Source organism: Sinohyriopsis cumingii, chromosome 9 (assembly GCF_028554795.1).
Source record: "Sinohyriopsis cumingii isolate HCF-2022 chromosome 9, ASM2855479v2, whole genome shotgun sequence".
Taxonomy (NCBI): Eukaryota; Metazoa; Mollusca; class Bivalvia; order Unionida; family Unionidae; genus Sinohyriopsis; species Sinohyriopsis cumingii.
The window spans coordinates 36,327,349-36,344,256 of NC_142969.1; the positions used below are offsets into that span (position 1 = coordinate 36,327,349).

Genomic DNA, 16,908 nt, shown 5'->3' on the forward strand with positions numbered 1-16,908 from the left:
ACCGCTTTAACTGTCTAGTTTCATTAGTTTCAGTTGTTTTTGTAGTGCTCTATAAGAGTATGCGTAATACCCAAGGTCACATCTGTAGTGTCGTTCTTAAGCGAAAATGAAAGAAGCTCATGTAAGAGGATAAGAGAGAAGATTACTATTTATACAAACATACAACAACAACAAACAATTACACATGCAATCAATAAAACTATATGCGTACTTTTTTAATTCGTAAAACACTAAATTTTCACTTTAAACCCACCCACTGCCGGGGTGTCATTCAGTTTTGGAAACCTTCATTGTCATCTTCTCAACCTCGTATTCTCGTCCTCGTAAAAACATCATAACAACTAGTACTACCGATCTTCGGTTGATAGAGCTGGAGTGTCTATGGACTGCATATTAAATACAGCAACTCATTTTATTCCCTAAAATGAATCCAGAATCTAACAAATTTTATTTCCAGCTGCTCATCGTCGTGAAACATCACACCAAATACAATAACCTCAATCAGTCAATCTAGATTTTGAACAGGTTGCAAATAAAACTCGCTGAAGTGATGCGCAGACGGGCGAACAGATGTATAAATGGACGATCCAATAGACATGACCAATTACTTGCATCAGTGTGTATATAGAAAAAAGAAAGTTTTATTTTAATGCTTTTGAATTTTCTTGTGCATTGTTTGTGCTAAATTAAAATCAAACATGCACCTACATTTTGTTTAGTAATATGGTCAATCGTTAAGCTCCATTATAATATTCTTTAAGAATATAACATTTCACTCATATTATATTTAGGGATATCACTCTGCACTCCATATGTTGTATAACTGTACCTATCTTAATTTCTTTTTGACTTGGTATTGGACAAATGTTGTGTATCAGATGAGAGTTAATTACCGGCCAGGCCGGCTTGACTTCGTATCTGCCACGCAAGAATGGATTCATATCACAATTCTTACTTCCGGTTCAGTACCTGTGAATGAAGTATAAGTACATTTTTAATATTCATCTATTGCCCTCTCATGTTGTGGTGATAGAAGAGATAGTTTAAGCATTCTTGGTACTGATGTATAGGTTATTGTTTATTCATTAGGATTTGAGCATTCTAATGTGGATGACAATGCATATGATTATTTGACCCATTCCACGGTTCTTTGTTTATAGTCTAGTTATGCAAAAAGAAAACTAAAACGCCGGTTCAACTATGACAATAACTTCTCCGTGAGTTCACCTTCTCAGATACTTTATATCAACATATGATGTATTTGAATTTGGACACAGTGGAAAGTTTAGTACTGATAAATGAATGAAGAAGTTGTATAGGACACTTATTTGTGATCTAAGGTCTGTTAAGGCCAGTGTCATAATGGTTTAAATCTGTATCATTATTGAAGGTAAACACATGAGGTTTGGAATTTTTGTGTTAAATGTCTTTGAAAATATAAATATGAAAAAAATATTTTTTTAAGGTGAATTAAAAAATATAAAATTCTAACGCTTTGCAAACGAAATGCACACAACACCTTATGCAAGTTGCAATAGTCGATATTTGGCTAATTCTGTCAGTGATTCAGGTGTGTTGATTATATGTGCACATAGTGGCTATATAAGAGAGGTAAATCGTTCTCATTATTCAGTTATTAGCCGTCTTGTAAGAGCCACAAGAGAAACTTTGATTTATTTATAATTTGCACGTTGAAAATGCATAAAGGAAAATTATAAGACATTCGTTAAAATGGAATGCATATCAGAATATAGATGATATAAAAGCCTTGTTCACGGCTAATACAGCACATCTCATAGTATGATTACAAACTCATATATATACATTATAATACTGACATAAATAACTAGCTAGAAGGTTCCATCATACATCGTGTGATTGATATCTAATACGTCTTCACCCTGTGCTTGAAATGTTCATGTGAATTAAATTTAGATCGACGTACATTAGCCTTCAATGATTCCTTTTCTCAGAAAACATATTCTTTTTACACTTGTAGTCAGATAACCATGTGTATCATGATAATCAGACTGTGTCGACTCACGTGAAGTACCAATTTTGTATCACTTCTGCATTTGCCCTCAGAAAAAAGTTTTTTTCCCAACATAGCTAGACAGCAACCCTATGACCTGTGAGTCATTTTGTACTGTATGTTAAAATACAGATATATTTCGCAGAATAGTCAGTCTCTCCTCAAACGACATTGCAGAGGTTTCCCTAGATTAAACTTCATAAGGACAAACATTGATAGATGATATTTTCCCCTTAAGAAGCTGTATCCTTTATGTGAGAAAGATGAACCGGGTTGGGGACAGATTACAATGAAGACACTAAGAATGATAATGAAAACAAGATGTTTATTTATAGATGATTAAAGTAAAAAAAATCTCAAAACTCGTACTTCTAAATTTCAAGACTGGTTTTTCAACACAATGATGAATTGAATTTAAATAACTGAACAATAACTGAAATAATATAACGAAAAATGTTACGGTTCATAACTGGAATGCATTATAAGGTGTAGCATAAACCAAACAGTCAACATTAATAAATGAAATTGATCAATAATTAAGGACAATAACAGCTAATTACTCAACCAATGATAAGTGAATTTCAAAACGGTGATATTGTTCCTCTCAAACAGTGATAACTGGTTTTGTAAGGACTCGCCACGAATGGTCTGTATAACCTCTTGTTCCCTACAGAGCCGATATTCCTGAAGCTTTGGTCCCTCACAACGAGATAACCACTATCTTCCTCAGGGCCAACGTCACCGCCGAGTGCAGCACACCGGGTATAGCACCACGGTTAAAACAACACATCAGTACGGTGCAGACCTAAATATACAGCATAGCTCTGACACTATCGCTGTATCACTTCGTCGCTTCTTCACCCGTTAAGCCTTTCACTGCTTTAGTCCCTCACCCCTTTCAGCTGAAAATATGCTATCTAAATCCGTTTAATATTAGTGACACTACCATATGTAACATGCAATAACGTACGTGAAGTCAGTGCGTAAGCGGAGTTGAACATTGAATAAAAATTATATCATCTGGACTGCCGTATCAGGTTATAATGATAATCAAGTTCATATGTGAAGCTGTATCTGATGAGAATCTTATATAACTTGAAGTAACACTCCATCGTCCCTGAATTCATGCAACATTAATGAGAATACAATCCTTCTGTTCAGATTTATACTGGTGAACATGCCTTCAAAATAACGGAACAAGAACGAGCACTAGATAGATAGATAAATGGATAGATAGATAAATAGATAGATAGATAGATGGATGGATGGATAGATGGATTGTGGGTGGATGAATGGGTAAATCATATTAACATCAAAGCATGAGAATGATAAAAATACTTCAAGAACTTTCAAAATGAATGTACTCATGATTATCATACATTTCAACCTTTGCATGTTCTACCCAGTGTTATATAATAGAAGTATTTTGGGAGCGGGACTCAAAACATTTAGATCTTTCATCTGAATACATGTATACACTGGTCCGTACATTCGTGGGAGTGTTTGAATGTTTAATGAATGAAATAGGTAAGTATTATTTTTACATGCACCCCCTTGGATTCATTAATGTCAGACACAAATCTGTGTTTTATTTCATCTGTATAGCTGATTAGTTTGTTTCTACATTGATCTTTCATGCAGATAATAGTGTACTCTCATATCACATATCTCACGCCATTGTAAAAACAAACGGTACGACATGAAGTGTGCAATCTTCTAAAGTTGAATCTAAGATTCAAGAGATTCGCTGATTTGTTCTTTTTAGACTGAAAACCTCAAATTGATGGCTAAATGCAACCTGCTTATGACACACATCTGCTTTACGATCAGAGATTTGTCAGCGATTGTTTCCAAATAAGGGATTCATTACAATTAGCTGGAGAATACACTAAATCAATGTCACAACGATGAACGCCGTACATATCCGTATTCAGTTTCTCCATTGCATGATGCAGCTGGTGTTGCACTTTTCATCTTAAAATTAAGAAAAATCTCTTTAATGCTTTTTTACAATTACATTTTTGATAAAGTCTCTTTCTCTTTCTCAATGAACTTATAATTAAAAATTAGTTTTGTTTGAAATCATCATCCCTTGAAATATACTTTAGAAAATCAGGGACGATGTTATCGAGTTAATATATTCTTAACAGCTAAGACATGGTGAAACACGTTATAATAATTGTAAATATTTTTTCCGCAGCAGCTCCCAAATATACATGTTATGGCCTGTGTAATTTCAATCATTTCAATTTGTCAGCCCGAATATATCAATGTTTTGTTTTTTTTTTCTTTGAAAGTCACAAGGCGAAATCGAAAGAAGAGACAATGTGTAGTGGAAAGTTTTGCCCTTGGCATACCCATTGTATATAGGGCTTCATTTATGCAGCTGAGTGTTGAGATAACACACGTTCAAATCTAGCTTCTGCATATCTCAAGACGGAATGTTTTATCGTATATTTATTGGAATGCCATTGAATGTGATTAATGTTTAAATTTTGTATTCAGTTGTGAAATATGGCTATCTATGGAATGGCCATTATCAAAAGGTTGATAACTTAACATAATTCAACTGGAACGAGGTATATTTCGTAAAGGTAGGTAAGTTACAGTATATATTCTCTATACCCCCTCAGTAATTGCAAAGTACTCCATTTGTTTTCTTAAATTGACCATTTGATAAATGTTTGATCATTGAAATACCTATCCTTGATCCACACGTATGTTGCTTAATATTCCATGTGCCTTCAAGAATGAATGGTTGAGAATACTTTGCATAAAGGGACATTTGTTGCCCAAGACATTTTTGCGCCAGACTAATTTTATGCTATGTTTCTCAATTTCAATATATTTATGCATCTGCAAATTTTCTCCTAGCCATGATTCAGACTTTGTTCGAAAATCGTGAAAGTGAACACTTCTCTTGGAAAATGGATTACTGATGGTTATGTTTGCAAGCTCATTAAGATGTTGTCTTGGGACATGTTAGTGGCATTTAGTATAAATGTCTCTTCCTACTATGAGCTTAGTGCATGGTTGAAAATATGATATTTTTGGAGTTTTTGTAGAGGTGTTTAAATGATTGTATCAGGGTTACACATGCTTAGAAGAGGGTTAATGAGAATAGTATATATTACAACGTCACTTACATTGTCTGGTTAGAAATATGCTGTCTGTAAGTTGCTTCATCAGGGGGATTCCCATTATTTTTCAAAACTTTTGTAAAGCCTCTGCTGCAAGAACAAACACTAGACCATAACGATTTAATGAACTACCGCCCAGTTTCTAATCTCCTATTCATATCACAAATCTTAGAAAAGGTTGTTCTATCCCAGCTTGTATTTCATCTGAATTCAAACAGTCTTTTTAGCAATGTACAATCTGCATATCGCCTTTGCTACAGTACTGAAACTACTCTTCTAAAAGTAGTTAATGACATTCTCTCTGCTTTGGATAGCCCAAACATTACAGTCCTCACCCTCCTTGATTTGTCTGCAGCATTTGACACAATAGACTATGATATATTACTTCACCGTCTCTAGCATGTATTTGGCATTTATGATACAGCCTTAGTGTGGTTCAAGTCCTACTTGGTCAACAGGATACAAATTGTGTCTGCAAATGGAATACACTCCACCCCAGTTAATCTATATTGTGGTGTTCCACAGGGGACTGTGCTTCGACCTGTTCTCTTCATTCTATACATGCAGTCGCTCTCAAAATGTCATAGATCATTATCCAGTGTCTCACCAATTGTACGCTGATGACACCCAAATATACAAATCTAGCCACCCAACTGAAGTTGATGCTACAATCCAAGGTGTAGAGAAGTGCATATCTGATGTGAAGTCATGGATGAAATGTAACAAGCTGCAGATGAGTGATGATAAAACTGATGACATTCTGATCACAGCACAAAAGGCATTCTCATTCACATCCTTTACCTCAAATAATAAATATCAGCAACACCAACATTAAATTCACACAATCAGTACGAAACCTAGATGTTACTCTGGACACTACTCTCACATTGCACCAATATGTCATGAACATATGCAAGGCTGCATATCTTGAGCTGAGATGCATCAGCTCCATTCGCAAATATCCTTTAGTTGATGCCGCTAAAACACTTGTGTGTTCGTTAGTACTTTCAAGACTGGACTATTGTAATTCAGTTCTGTTTGGTTCATCTCAACGTCTACTCCAGAAACTTCAAAAAGTTCAAAACACAGCTGCTCGGATCATACTTAGAATACCACGATCAGAGCACACCTCCCCGCTGCTATGTACCCTACACTGGCTAACCATTCAATCCAGAATCAAACACAAAATTTTACTCTGTGCTACGTTTCACTGATGGACTCTAGTCCAACATACCTATCCGACCTCATCCATGTGTACACACCAGCAAGATACTTACGCTCCTCTTCTGACATTCGTATACTCATTATTCCCACTATAAAAACAAAGCCATATCGACAGCGTTCTTTTGCATACCAGGGCACAGCAACCTGGAATGAATTGCCCACTGAACTTAGACACAAAGACACAGTGATACATTCAAGCGTGCTCTCAAAACTCACTTATTTTGATTGCTAGAACAACCTTAAAGCCCAATAATGTTTCCTACCTTAAATATTTTCAGCATGTTTTTTATGTTCTCTAATTTCATGGAGTTTGTTTTTGTAATCATATCATTATACATGTTTTTTTATCTTATAGGTGTTGTCTAATGTTGTATAGCGCTTAGAGCTTCTAAAGATTAGGCGCTATACAAAGTTCGCATTATTATTATTATTATTATTATTATCTCGCTGGTAGATTTGAGAATGGGTGAAGTCACGCGCTATACTGTGCGTTCTGAACAAGCTGTATTTACTGCCCTCATAGTACATGTCTCTATTGTCTCTGTGCTTTGCCACAGGTATGTGAGATTTTAAACACGTTGCTATATTATTACAATACTATATTAAATATATTAATACAATGCTACATCAATACAATGCTCGCACGATGTGATGAATAAGCGTACATATACCAGGAATGTATTTGTTCATCTATATCAGGGGTATCATATGAAAACATAATATGGGGATAGGGCCTTTGTTACTCGTAAATTGTAACGTTATATGAATTTTAATAGTTATTTTGATATCAAATATACATTTACAAAAGCTGGCCGAGATTATATTTACACGCTTTCCATTTGCAGATGTACGATGCACCTTGTTATTTTTCTGCCTATGTTCATCGACATGTGCATCCATCACAGGGTGCACAAGAGGCGAAGAAAAACGTATTAGGTCTAAATTTACCCTTGAAAGTTGATGTCTTGATTGTCTCAGGCTGTTCGAATTTGACTACGACCACCATCTTGAGGCCCTGAGTAATAGGATATATATATATGAATATAAAAATATACAATTTAATATAAAATAAAAGCCCAAACAATAATGGTCTCATGCTGAAATGAGATATCTATATATACTTTGTACAGTTCATACCGAAAAGACAGTATAATGCAAATAATTCAATGTATGTAATTTGCAAGGCGAATTTGAGCCAATAATGATATTTTGTTCATATTTTAGGTTCCGAAAGTGTGTTAGTTCATTATTTTGACTGAACATCAGGCTTTATCTTATTGCAAAACCACGTGCCTTAAACGCACCTGTACAAACATAATTATTTTGACCAAAGCAACTCGTTACAGGTTATCATTATGCGCGTATTCAGGTTTCTTTTGAAATGTTCCTGAAGAGATTGTAAGGTAGATGAGCTTTAGCCTTGAATTATGCCTTATTCATTCACAAGCTACATTTAGCTTTGTGCTAATGTTTGTCAGATCACCGGGTAAGGTACTGCTTTAAATACTTAGTTTCATTTATTGTTGTTGCTTTCTTAAAACATCGTTCAGGAAAGATCACACGAGCTATTCTTGACAAAATAAAATAAAAAATAACCGGGTGTATCATAATAAAAGAGGCGAGACAGATAATATAGACGATTATTGTACACTTACAATTACAGCAGGAACAAACAACTTTAGATACGGTCCATCAAAGTAATATCGGCACTGTGTCAAATTTGTGAGACCTCAAACCTTTTGTCAAACCTAGCCTCCATCAGGATGACATTCAGTATTCGAAACTTAACTGATCACATCCTCATCAACGTCTTCGTATCCTCGTGAAAACATTATAACAAATAATAATGTAATTTAACATGTTGTGATGGAGCATAGAAAAACTGCATAATAAAACATGTGACCAATCCTACTCCAAGAACAAATAATCATTCTAAAACTAACTCAACGCTGAGAAACATCACACCAAATGTAATATCTTCATTCGAAAAATGTAGATTTAGATCAGGTTACTAAGTGCAGATGGACGAATGGATGTAGGGACGGAATGTCACAGGAACATTACAGGTTACTTCCATCAGTGAGGATATAAAAACAGGAAGTTTTACTTGGATGCCTTTAATGTTTCTTTTGCAGTTCACGGTCTTTTTTAAATTAAATTAAGCATTTGCTTAACTTTTGGTGATTTGATGAAACCAATTTTCAATGGTATATGAAAGAAAAATCTAGTAAGCTATCATTTGTGCTAAAATATGTAAACACTGGTAAGATGTAGAAGCTAAGAGAGAATCACACTGGCTAACCAGTGAAAATATTCTTTCAGTTCAGTTCATCAATTTTCAACATGTCGGCTTCATTTTGCTACATTGTTCATGACATTAATACATTAGTGACAGGCAATTGTAATTTAAACGTTAGTTAACTGCTCAAACTAATGATCTCTGTTTTTAATTATTAATTGGGAAAGACTTGTCAGAATATTTAGATCTATTATCTGAAAAAGTCATTCGCTGTAGACACAATGGCCATGGGTTTTAATTCTAATAAGTAGGGAAATAATACTGAATCAAGTTTGAGTGCATTTAGTTAACAATAGGAAGTGTGGACCACTGCTCATTAGAATGTATATCATCAGGATAAAACAATCGGTTCTTGCTAATAATTTGCTAGGCATTCATGAACAATCAGAGAGAGAGAGAGAGAGAGAGAGAGAGAGAGAGAGAGAGAGAGAGAGAGAACATGTTTAATGATGTAAGATTGAGTCCTCCTATTAACAAAGACAAATTTTATTAATTTCGCATTAATTAGATTGGCACAAAGGATCACGCATTTCGTAATGTGTAATTGAAAGGGTTTTGATATTTTTCTTTTGGGCATTTATATGCATAGTGCATCCCCTCCCCAACTGTTCTATCCTAGAGTTCTATCTTCATTCATTTCAGATATATCTCACCGCTTCATTTAGTTTCTATTATTTCACCCATTTCACCCATCCTATGTCTCTCTCTGTCTATATATGTACTATATAACGTATACCAACTATAAACCTTCGATACAAGGAGAATATAATCTGCTAACGCTTACTAAACGAAATACGGGCCATGCAGACCATCCAGTAACTACATGCTCACTATGCATTTTGGAAAATAATAAACCTGTTCCCACGTTTGTCATTAATTTCCTGACTCACACAATCTGTATCTTTTTATGTGTCTCTGTTGATATCGTGTATAAATTCCTCCTCCACACCTGACGCTAATTTGAAACAAAGCTCATAATGTCATAATGGTAAATGTTGATTCTGTTATTATCAGTTCATCGTGCCCGTTATTACTTTACACAAAAGCTTTAACATTTCGCACACTAAAAGTCCCTTTGGTCACAAATCATTTGACGATCATGATAATACCAGTTTGTAACAACTGGATGCAAACATTTTTAATACTGCCTTATTATTATTATTATTATTATTATTATCAGATGATTCAGTCTGTGGTGTGAAGAAAGAGAGTGACGGAGGCAGAAATAAATAAAGAGAGAGGAATATAAACAAGTGAATCTATTTAATCAGTTTGTGAAGAAAGTTTGGTGAAACTCAAAACTGCGCTTGTCTGTTTGAGTGAGTAATGTGTGTGAGTGCGTGCGTAGGTGTGTATGAAGAGTGAAACAGGCAGATAGGAAACGGGATTCTGACTGAGAAAAGGATATAAGTGAGTGGATATTTTATATTTGTGTTAATATGACTCCTGTAAATATTTGTGTAATCGCATTTATAAAGCAACAAATTTAAATGCTTGATGTCAGTTGTCATCATAATGTTGGCATGTAAGAAAGAGGTTTGTTTAATTAATTATATTAGAATGTATGTGATCAGAATTTCACATTTGAAACTTGTCATTGGATTGTTGAACGTGTTGAATCTTGTCTTGTCGATGACTTGCCTTGTCGATGACTTTGGAAGGTGTCAATATTGCTGGGCTGCTAAACTGGATCCAAACGGGGGACTTCAAACCGTCGTGATGAATGGAAAGTCTCAAGCGATCGTCTTCTTTGGCTTCACATTAACGTTTCAGAGTGGATAACAAAGAATCCCAAACCTCGATGATAAAGCCCTCTGCTTTCTCCAGTGGTTCGTTAGACTTTAAATCTTTAAATTTCACCGAGTAGGTGTACGCCGTCGTCCTAAATTTTCTAGAGGAACTCTTTTCCGTCTCTCGAATGTGGCAAAAAGTCAAATGACTGCATTTTAAACGCCATGGGTCACTTTATATCCATGGCAGACCAGCGTATATATAAAGGGTGTGTGACTTCCCTTCCAATATTCATTTCACTCTCAAACCGAGCAGAACGATGGAAGAGCCTACACAGATAGAGCTATTGATCAGCGCTTTGCGAGGTGCCATAAGAAAATTTTCTTCAGACAAGCCGACGGACTACTCCCCCTCCTTACAAGATAAAAGTCAAGATACTTGCTATATCTGCAGGAAGAAAGGACATTGGTATTTAGAGTGTCCAGACCGTCAAAAAAACAAAACAGGTGTTAGAAGAGACAAGAGTCAATATACCTGTTATAATTGTCAAGAAAAATGACATTGGTCTTCAGAAGAAACAACAGGAACAAGCCGGTGCACCCCAATACATTGTCTTCTTAGGTTCCGCCATGACTGAAAACTGTGTCGCATGGAATGAGTGCTGAGAGACGCTAGCGCCTCCACATAGGGAATGTGAAGTCACAGACTCCTCTCTTCGGATTGGAAGACTGACTCCGTGTTGTGACTGAATTTTGTAACGCGTGTTTGGATTGGTGAATTAACTCAATCCGTTTCGATCCTCCCTTCCCTTATAAATAACCCGTTCAGTTCATTCCCTTGACCTGTTCACGTCACAAGTTGTGGACCAACGTAGAATCCTCAACTCTCGTATCGTCAATGCTGCTTCGTACGGACTTACCCATGTATGTGATATCATCACGGTCAATTATCAGGATCACGGATATAAGCGTTTGGAAAAGAAGAATTTATGTGGCGAGACATGGCTGTTTGAAGAGGGTCCTGATTTACGGACCAGAAGTCAGACAAAGTTTGAGGAAAAGAAGAAGTCCTATGCGATGCTATCTATGTTAACGGAATAATGTTGACATAAACCCAAAGGCCTTTTCAGGGCCACTCATATGTCTCGAAAATAATTGCTACTTTAAAATATTGTATAGGTGTTTGTCTATTGTCTGTGTTATATAAATCTAAGTCCCACTCCTTTGCTCAGTACTGTGACGTCACATCCCATGTTTGCAACATTGTTACCAATCTCCCATACCGTAGCGTCAGACGTTATACAGATTCCACTTTCCCTTGTCCGTCAACAGGTCCCAATTTTCCCCATGTTAAATTATGCTTGTCCGTAGACATGCCCAATCCATTGTCCCTATACATTCCTATGTTCAATTTGCCATGTTAAATTCCCCTTGTCCGTAGAGCTTTTTTTTTTTTTGGGGGGGGGAGGCAGGGCCGTAATGTGGTTTCCCATTGTCCGTTGTGTGCCCCACTTCACTACTTACAACCTTTATTTACTTAATTTAGCAAGCTTAGTCATTAACTGTCATTTATTTTTTTAACAATAAAGGATAAGCAACTAATGAACATAAGCATTGCCAAATTCAGGAGCATTAATTTTTCTACACCATTAATATGCTGTTGTATATTTATTTAAAACATTAGTTAGCGAGAGATATAAAAGTTCTTTCTGATTGACTTTCTGTAGCGTAGAGACCTTGAAGCGTTGCACGCTATGGCCACAATGGTTTTCATTTGACATACCCTTCTCGACATATCCCGCTAGCATCACAACTGTAAATTTTCTAATATTACTAGATCGGTGTTTCAATCCAGAAACAAGTCTGTCCATGTTTTCTAAAACATATATAATGCTGCAAGTTATATCTCTTTATCAATGTTCACCGAGATCACACAATTAATTCCCATAGCTATATTAACAGTTAAAAGACATTAAATTTCAAAAGCAATTATTTCATGTCAACGATCGCATGAGTAAAATACACCTCGAACAAAGGTATTTCGTACACCAATACGATTAAAGTGATGTAACGGTACTACAATGACCATTTTTCTGAAGTATGTACGTCTTTTGTACTTTCCAGGTCACAGTTTAATCGGATGAAATGCTTCACTGAAAGAGCTGAAAAAGCATTTGAAAAAATAACGTTTATTCCACTAATATGAGTTCTGATAATAATATGTGTACACTGTGCCGGATTTTTTAAATTTATTTTTACAGATTTACTGGATACCAGTAATACAAACTTGCAACAATGCATGCCGAGGCATGAAGGCCGTGTTGGACGTTTCTTGACTATGTGATCCACACATGCTATTATCGATTTCTTTCTATTTTTTTCACGGATGACAATGGGTTAGCTAGAATATTTAAATTTTTACAGAAGTGTGTCAGATGCAATAGGCTCATTTTATATAAATCAGAGCAAGGATATTTTGGTGGCTATATAAGGGCCAGACATTAAAAATAAAACCCCAAAACAAATCACAGCTCCCAGCCACATTAATAAAATGGCCGGTCCGAAAACATGCAAGTCAGACAGTATCATCGTATAAGGAAGCTGCTATTTAAGCATTTAATTTTTATGGGCGTCGGGGACATTGCCTGAGATTTTTTGGAAAATAAATGTCCGGCTCTCTCATAGCTTCATAACAATAATCTTACTCTGATCTGCAGCATTCCACTTCCTCACCACCCCTAACCCCATATTGTCCATATTAATATTTTTCTTTACAACCTGATAAAAAATCAGTCGAAAAATCATTCGAAAATTCTCTCTCTCTCAACAAGAAGAAGAAGCAACGTAACAATTTTCAACAAGACTGAATTGAAATAAAAGAGAAAACTGAAGAAAAGAGGGAATCAGCTGTTGAAATAGGTCATATAAAAATGGGTAAATGGGGGTTTGTAGATTTTGCGTGATCGTTGCTTTGTACAAGTAGCAATATCTCTTCTAGAGCCCATGATGCTCTGTGTCTCTTCCTATTGGTCATCATTCATCCAGATACCATTTTTGAAATTGAAAGAACAAATATACCATATTTTGGGGAGTGATTTATTTCAGATCAAAGTGGATTGAATACACGTCATACATGACATCAAAAAGGCTTAAACGTTTCAAGAACCGTAAAGCCGACATTATGCCTTGCAACACTGCATTACGATGCAAAATGTAATTCGTATTTCACACATTACTTTTCGTTTCTGGACATTTCGTTCATACAGTTTCAATGGAAAATGTGTATGGGAGTGAACGGTGGGCAACCATCACTAGACCCTGTAGGATAAGAGTATGTTATCGTAACTACAATAGCGATATGCTGATGACTATAACTACAATAGATGAGTGCATATACTGATTAGTTCTTGATATTAATTTATTTTCTCTTTTCTGGCCTTCTTTTTTCTACTTCATATTCCTATATTTCTGTTTCGTCTCTTTTCTTTTCACATTTTGGTTCCTCCTTCCTTTCTGTTTTATCCTCTGACAGTCTGTATGTTGTTTGTTGTTCTTTTTTTAAGTTTTGAACTGATTTTTTAGTTTGACATAAATGATTTTACAGCAGTATAAGTGTATATGACCTGCGTAAATTATGTAAATGTACATTTCATTTATAATAAGTCCCTTAGACCTTGAATAAATGGGTTGGTATACAGTGACTGCAGTAGATGGTACGGTGTCATCAGAAAATCATGTACATAAACAGCACCGTGTATATATCATATTTATTGACAAAAGCAGCTAGTTACAAGTTATTATATGGCTCCTTGAGCCTTCTTTTGAAATGTTTTTGAAGTAATTTTAAGGCAGATGAACCTTAGCCTTGAATTCTGTCTTATTCATGCCCAACCCGCCTTTAGTTATTCACTAAATCTTGTCATCACAGCAGGTATAATACCGCTTTAACTGTCTAGTTTCATTCGATTTTGTAGTGCTCAATAAGATAATGCGTGGTAGCCAAGGTCACACATGTAGTGTCGTTCTTAAAAAAATGAAAGAAGCTCGAGTAAGAGGTTGGGATAGAGAGAGGATTACTGCACACACAAAGCTAAAACAACAACAGCAACAACAACAACAACAACAACAAGCAATTATAGATCTAAACAATGATAAATATATATCCATACGTTTTTAATTCGTCAGCACTCAATATGTCACTTCAAACCCATCAGCTGCCGGGATGTCATTCACAATTCAAAACCTTCATTGTCACCTTTTCATCCACGTATTCTTCTCCTGATAAAGAAACATCATACCAAAGAGAACTACTTACTGTTCTTACATTGATAGAGTTGGAGTATATAAAGACCGCATATTAAGTCCGGCAACCCATTCTATTCGCTAGGCTGAATCCAGAATATAAGACAATTTTGTCAGCTGCTAATAGTCGTCATTTGCAGCATATATTTGTGAAAAGGTTGTTATGCTTGGCTCCAGGTCACTGGGGTCATTGGAGAGAACCAGTCTTATGTGAACAAATATTTCAATCACAATGAAAGAAAAATAATATTCAAGAAATATAAACCCAAAACCAAGTAAACAAAGACCCCCAAATATTAACATGTAAATTGTGTTGATATAGTTTATCTCAGCTTCAAGTTTTCATACTCGATGTATACTATAATATATATATATATATATATATATATATATATATATATATATATATATATATATATATATATATATATATATATATATATTATTGTTTACAGATTTAATTTAGCAGTTGTATGTTTCTGATGGTTTAAAGATTGTATGATTAAGTAGATACGACTCAAATTTGCTGGAAGTTTTGACATCCACACGCTAGCATCATCCCTCCTATACAAAGATCTCCTTCAAATAAATATATATAATATACTACAACGTATCAAAAATGTTTCCAATGCATAATTATAAGAGATAAATTATTTTTAAAAAAGTGTTAGTGTAAATCAATTTGATACATCAATACTGTTGTATATCAAAGTTTGGTAGGCCCATGGAGTATCAATACGCACAGAAGTATGGTTTTAAACAGTACAGTATTATTTATACACTCTCTTGATAGTGATGAATTTTTTGTTATTGGTCATTAATAAAATAAGAAATTATAACAACAAAAAATATTCGTATTCACTATTTTTCTAATTTCTTTGAAATAAAGAAAACAAATGAACTCCGATTTATCAAATTACCAATGTATCCCCCTCTCTGTCTGTCTGTCTGCCACAAATTTGTGGAGTCAGAGAGGAAGAACGAAGACATTGATCAGGATGAAAATTTTAAACTTGAACTTGCATCAGGTACACTACACTAATATGAGTTCTTTTCATAGTATGTGTACACATTCCCATTTTTCCCCCAACAATATTACACAATACCAATGGTACGAACTTGCAACAATGCATGTCGAGGCACGACTGCCGTGCAGGAAGTTCCTTGTCTGTGTGATCCACACCTGCTGTTATTTATTTCAAGTATTTTAAAAATTATCCTTTTCTTCTTTTTAACGGACCACAATGGTCTACCTAGAATATTCGAATTTTTAAAGCATTGTACTGAATGCAATAGGCTGTTCTTATATATACCAGAGCAAGGATATTTGGGTAGCTATATGAAGGTCAGACATTAAAAATGAAACCCCAAAACGAATCACAGCTCCCACACCCAATAATAAAATGGTCGGTCCAAGAACATGTAAGTCAGACCATATCATTGTATAAGAGACCGACCATTTAAACATTTAATTTTGTCATGGGCGAGGGGGACGTTTCCTGAGATTTTTGGGAAATAAATGTCCGGCTCTCTTCAAGCCTCTTAATAATAATCTTACTCTGATCTAATGTATTTCACTCTCTCACCATCCACAACCCCATATTGCCCAATTTAATCTGTTTCTTTATAACTTGATGAAAAATCTCTCTCTCTCTCTCTGCTAGAAAGGATAAAATCAAAGGTGAATTTTTTCCCATTCAATATTGATTAGAATGAAAACCTTAAACTTTAACTTGCATGATGTACCCAATAATTGTCAAGTCTTTATAATGTTGTGTGTACACATTCCTGCTTTTGTCTTTTCTAGAATGATACACGATACCAGTAATACAAACTTAGAACAATGCCTTCCGAGCTAAGAAGACCATGCTGCTAATTTCTTGACTATGTGAAGCACATATGCTATTATCTATTTCAAACTTGTTTTTCTTATTAAAGGTAATTTTTTGTTTTCTCAACCGATGTCAAAGGTCTAGCCAGACTATGAAGTTTTCATTTTTCTCAAAATAGTTCCTTTAGGTAATGAATATAATAGAATATTTTTCGATAAATTAGACCAAGAGTATTTTGTGACGTTACATGAGGTCCAAACGGTAAAAGACAAGCCAAAAACACACGAAACAAAAAAATCATATTAACTAAATGGCAAGTCCCCAAAACAGAATTTTTAAATATTTAAAT

At 35.1% G+C, this 16,908-nt stretch overlaps 1 protein-coding gene across 1 annotated transcript in view; it reads left to right on the forward strand.

The window, feature by feature from the left end:
* Positions 1 to 16,908, forward strand: part of LOC149791554 (transient receptor potential cation channel subfamily M member-like 2) — a 206,550-nt gene that overhangs the window by 14,081 nt on the left and 175,561 nt on the right. The window lies entirely within an intron of this gene.